Source organism: Hemitrygon akajei, chromosome 3, assembly GCF_048418815.1.
Source record: "Hemitrygon akajei chromosome 3, sHemAka1.3, whole genome shotgun sequence".
NCBI classification, from domain to species: domain Eukaryota; kingdom Metazoa; phylum Chordata; class Chondrichthyes; order Myliobatiformes; family Dasyatidae; genus Hemitrygon; species Hemitrygon akajei.
Genome location: NC_133126.1, coordinates 189,086,831 through 189,093,150, shown reverse-complemented (window position 1 = coordinate 189,093,150; position 6,320 = coordinate 189,086,831).

Below are 6,320 nucleotides of genomic sequence, written 5' to 3'. Positions count from 1 at the left end.
TGAAACTGCTTCTCTGTCTCTGGATGGTGCTATGTAGAGGATGTTCAGAGTTATCCATAATTGACCGTAGCCTACTCAGCGCCCTTCGCTCAGCTACCGATGTTAAACCCTCCAGTACTTTGCCCATGACAGAGCCCGCCTTCCTTACCAGCTTATTAAGACGTGAGGTGTCCCTCTTCTTAATGCTTCCTCCCCAACACGCCACCACAAAGAAGAGGGCGCTCTCCACAACTGACCTATAGAACATCTTCAGCATCTCACTACAGACATTGAATGACGCCAACCTTCTTAGGAAGTACAGTCGACTCTGTGCCTTCCTGCACAAGGCATCTGTGTTGGCAGTCCAGTCTAGCTTCTCGTCTAACTCATAATATGATAGCCTCATAATCCCCCTTACTCCAGCTAAACATGTTTTTAACTTATCTGTTCCTATCTCTCTCCAAAGCTATTGTAAAGGAGATAGAATTATGATCACTATCTCCAAAATGCTCTCCCACTGAGAGACCTGACACCTGACCAGATTCATTTCCCAATACCAGATCAAGTACAGTCTCTCCTCTTGTAGGCTTATCTACATATTGTGTCAAGAAACCTTCCTGAACACGCCTAACAAACTTTACCCCATCTAAACCCCTTACTCTAGGGAGATGCCAATTGATATTTGGGAAAATAAGATCTCCCATCACGAAAACTCTGTTATTATTACACATCTCCAGGATCTGTTTCCCTATCTGCTCCTCGATATCCCTGTTACTATTGGGCAGCCTATAAAAAACACCCAGTAAAGTTATTGACCCCTTCCTGTTCCAAACCTCCACCCACAGAGACTCCGTAGACAACCCCTCCATGATATCCACCTTTTCTGCAGCCGTGACACTATCTCTGATCAACAGTGCCACACCCCCACCTCTTTTGCCTCCTCCCCCGTCGTTTCTTAAACATTTAAAACCCAGCACTTGAAGTAACCATTCCTGTCCCTGAGCCATCCAGGTCTCTGTAATGGCCACCATATCATAGCTCCAAGTACTGATCCACGCTGTAAGCTCATCCACTTTGTTCACAATACTCCTTGCATTAAAATAGACAAATCTCAAACTGTCGGTCTGAGCACGTCCCTTGTCTATTACCTGCCTATCCTCCCTCACACACTGTCTCCAAGCTTTCTCTATTTGTGAGTCAACTGCCTCTTCCCCAGTCTCTTCAGTTTGGTTCCCACCCCCCCCCCAACAATTCTAGTTTAAACTCTCCCCAGTAGCCTTAGCAAACCTCCCCACCAAGATATTGGTCTCCCTGGGATTCAGGTGCAACCTGTCCTTTTTGTACAGGTCACACCTGCCCCAAAAGATGTCCCAATGATCCAGAAATCTGAATCCCTGCCCCCTGCTCCAATCCCTCAGCCATGCATTTATCCTCCTCCTCATCTATTCCTATACTCACTGTCATGTGGCACAGGCAGTAATCCTAAGATTACTACCTTTGTGGTCCTGCTTCTCAACTTCCTTCCTAACTCCCTGTAGTCTGTTTTCAGGACCTCTTCCCTTTTCCTACTTATGTCATTGGTGCCAATATGTACCATGACCTCTGGCTGTTCTCCCTCTCGCTGCAGGATATCATGGATGCGATCTCAAACATCCCAGACCCTGGCACCTGCTCCTTAGCAATGTTCTTAGCAATTCTTTTTAATGTAGAAGTGGTTTGCCACAGTCTTCTTCCAGGCTGTGTCTTTACAAGGTGGGTAGCCCCTGCCATTATCAATACTCTTCCAAGATTGTCTGCCTGGCGTCAGTAGTTGCATTAACCAGGAGTTGCGATATGCACTGGCTGCTCATACGACCATCCACCACCTGCTCCCATGGCTTCACATAACCCTTATCAGTACTACACTTCACCCAAGTGTGACCTATAGGCTAGCAGAGAGAAGGGCGACTTACACCTTCCTTGGTAGAGAGATATCTCCACCCCACCATCCCTGACACCTATAAACTTAAGCATTATGATACCCACATTTCCACTGAAATCTTTAATGGCTATGATAAATGACAGAGGGGTCAGTTCTAATTCCCACAATACACCATAGGTTACAGGTCTCCAATCTGAAAAGCAGCCGTCCACCACTGCCTTCTGATTCTGACATGAAGCCTCTTTTGTTTCTAATTAACTATCCCTGCCTGGATCCCATGTGTTCTTTCTTTCCAGACCGTACTACCAAGCAAGATCTTTCCAAAGGCAATTAAAATCCATGTAGATAACCTCCACCACCCTGCCCCCATCAGTCCTCTTGATTGTCTCTTTCCCAAGCTTAAAGCCTTGCTGACTATCCTTAATCAATCCTTGTCTTTCCATATATGAGTAAATCCCGTCACTCAGAATGCACTCCAGCACTTCCCCACCACTGATGTCTGGCTCAATGGCCTGCCGTCCCTAGAACATTGGACATACTCTTCCTGTACCCTCATGCATGAGTGACATAGATAGGCATGGTTAAGGTATGGGAAGACTGGAGCATGACTACTGTTGTGTATTTATTTTACCTGATGCTCAAAAGCCTCCCAGTTACCACACCTTACTTTACTTTCTAACAATCTTTGCAACTTTCTATCTAATGCCACCAAAATTAGACTTCTCCCAATTTAGGATTTGTCCCAATGTTGTAGACTAGTTTCATCTTGTTTCTATAACAATTTTAAAATGACAATCATCTCTGGACAAAAATCACCAACCTGAGGAGGTTGATAGTAATGAATGTTGGACTCTTGTGTTTCTGTTGCTCCTGGGTAGAGAGTATTAAGTGTTTTGGTGTCTGTACCGATGTTTGGATCCTGGAGGTCAGAGAAACCTCATTACAATTTAATTTCAGTGTTTTTATGTTCCTTCTGCTTCACAGATGGATCACAACACCTGGTTTAGCACACACAAGGTACCGGAGGAACTCAAGCAGGTCAGGCAGCATCAGGTCCTGATAAAGAGTCTCCACATGAAATGTCATACCTTTCCATAGATGATAATAATAATAACAACTTATTTACAGAGCACTTTTCATACAGTGTCATTCAAAGTGCTTTACAATGGGATAAAGTCCAAACATGAAGATAAAAATAACAATGAACATGAAAATAAAAGACAAAAAGATGCTAGATAAATGCAGCATCTTTTGTACATTGGTGTTTATGGGTGTCAGCTGAGTTTCCATCTCTTATAGTTTTAGGTATTGAATTACACAGTTTAGGTGCATAGTTCAAAGTAGATACTGCCTAACCTGCTGAATTCCTCCAGCATTTTGTGTGTGTTCCTTTGGATTTACAGCATCTGCAAAATGTCTTGTGTTTATGGTACCTGGCCTATCCCTCTTTTAAATTAAGGAAGCTTTAGCTTGTACGTGTGATAGAAACAGGCACCATCTCAGCACCATGGTATTCCTTGCCACAAGGAACATTGTCACATCAATTTACCATGGCAACAGCACATCACGTTTCACCCTAGCAAATGTACCAGGGTGCCCAGCAAAACTCTTCACCATAGTAACCACGCACTGTGGTTTGCCACAGAAATGGTGAATCAGCATGCCATAGTAAAATTTCACCATAGCAACACTAAAGATTTCATTGCAAACTTGTTCCATGGAGCCAACACTGCACACAAGTCACTATGAAAACAATTTTAGGAACTTAGCCATGGCAACAATACATTACCCTTTATTGTGACTCAGTTGTAACACTGCATTAGCTGACATTGATCTGCATGAATGAGTTGGGCTGAAGGGATTGTTTCTGTGCAGCATATCTCTATGATTTCATGAATCTGTTATTCCTTCTTTTACCCTGTCTCTCTTTGCTGTGCACAGCTTGCACATTCTCTTGAATGTTCCCCACTTTTCTGAATACCAAGTCCTATTTTTTTGCTGGGCCAATGCAGTCAGTCAATGTCCATTTTTCCTTTATCTTGGTTCCTTCCTCATAAATACCATCAGTCTTCCCTTAATCCCGTTCTTAACACTAACTGAACACCCTCTTCAGCTCAAACCTCAATCAAACTTCTGATTTGTTACTGATCCTGACAGACACAACATTTGCTTTTGTCGTAACCCCCGTGACATGCTATTGATATGTGTGTGTCTGTCAATACTACTCTGTCAAACTCCATTACGACCCCAAATTGCTTAAGTTTCATCTGAAACTTTTTCATAGATCTCCCATTGTGAACCGTTCTCTGGCTCCACTCAAAAAACTCAAAAGCTACTCCGTAACCCCAGAAAGTTCAAAGTAAATTTACTGTCAATGTACATACATGTTACCAGATAGTTTAAAAGGCAGTATCTGATACTGCCCTGATATTCATTTTCTTGCAAGAATTTTAAGGGAAAAATATGAATAACTATACATAAACAGACAAGAAGTGACAAACAACCAACGTGCAAAAGAACATAAATAGTGCAAATATATACATAATACTCAGAACATGAATTGTAAAGGGTCCATGAAGAGTTGTGGAATCAGTTCAGAGTATTGCTGAATGAGGTTATTCACACCAATTCAGGATCCTGATGGTTGTAGGGTAATAATTGTTCTTGAACCTGACGATGTGCTGCTGAAGGCTTCTGTGCCTCCTGCCTGATGGTAGATGTCAGAAAAGAGCACGACTTGGACGCTGGAGGTCTTTCAAGGTGAATACAGTTTTCTTGTCGTGCTCCATGTAAATGTACTCAATGGTGGGGAGGGCTTTGTCTGTGATGGACTAGGAATTAATTGTCCACCACTTTCTGGAGACTTCCCCATTCTTGGACTTTGCACTTCTATGTCAGGCCATGATGCAACTAGTTAGTATATTCTCAGCTGTGCATTCAGAGAACTTTGTCAAAGTCTTTGCTGACTTGCTGAATCTATGAGAACTTCTATGAAAAACCTTTCTAAGGAAAGCTTGCCTCATTAGCAGCTTCAAACCTACCACCCTTTCTGCTGGCTACTGCTGGCATATTGTGAAAGAGGCTGGTGATTGATGAATGCATAGAGTAATTGGGGCAATGACATGAGATGATGATTTTAAATGGAAAGAACAAAAATAATTATTTCCGAAGCCTTTAATTGCAGACAGACTGTCAAAAAACTGCAACTCATCTGAAGGTGAGGCAGATAAAACATAGTCTCTTTGCTAATAGCATTAACTTGCAAATATTAGAAATGTACTCAGTGTCCATTTTATTAAGTACATGTGTACAACTGCTCATTAATGCAAATATCTAATCAGCCAATCAGGTGGCAGCAATTCAATGCATGGACGGATAGATAGTTGACACAGGTAAGATGGTGGTACGAGAATTACCATAATATTACACAGTAATGGGCACATATTCACACCGTCCAGGTAAGAAGTGATGGTAGCATTGCACTGTTTTGCACTGGATGTCCATGCTAGCAGGGTTTGGTAAACAGAGCTTAAACGAGCTTTGGTGAACAGAGGTTAGTAACAGGTCTAACAGGAGGGCGTCATCACTTCCCTGGCTGTAGGTTGACTCATTATAGAGCCTAAATGCCTAGGGTAAGGATGACCTGATACAGCATTGTTTGGAGCAGTGCAGTTGTCTTAGCCTATTACTAAAATTGCTCCTCTGTTCAGCCAAAGTGGCATGCGGAGGGTGAGAAACATTGTCCAGAATTACCAGGATTTTCCGGAGGGTCCTCTGTTCTACCGCAGGCTCCAGTGTGTCCAGTTTGACTATATTACAGAGCCAGCCTTTCTTATCATCATGCATACATGGTCAAGAGGTTCATTTGTGGTCAGACCAAAATGGGGAACAAATGTGATCTAAGTGATTTTGACCATGCTAGTCAAAGATTGCTGGTGCCAGCTGGGGTGGTTTGAGTGTCTCAGAAACTGCTGATCTCTTGGGGTTTTTTACTCGCAAAGCCAGTCTACATCATCCTCACAAGCCTCAACCACACCCAGTTTCATAATATTGACAAACTCAGAAACATTAATGTATTTTGTGATTTGCTGGAGCAGCACCAATCATTGTGACACCCCGTTAGTCACACCCTAATTTGAAAAGAATATTCATTCCTACCACTGGTCTGCTAATCAATTTTCACCTTGTGCCAGTAAGTAATCCCACATTTGTGTTCAAGTGATTTATTTTTATATGGAGATGGAACGTAGTAACAGGCCTTTCTGGATGAACAAGCCTATGCTGCCCAATTGTACCCATGTGGCCAATTAACCTACTTACCCAACCACCTTTGGACTGTAGGAGAAATCAGGACACTCGGAGGGAACCCATCTAGTCACAAGAAGAACCTACCAACTCCTGCAGGATTGGAACTGGGTCA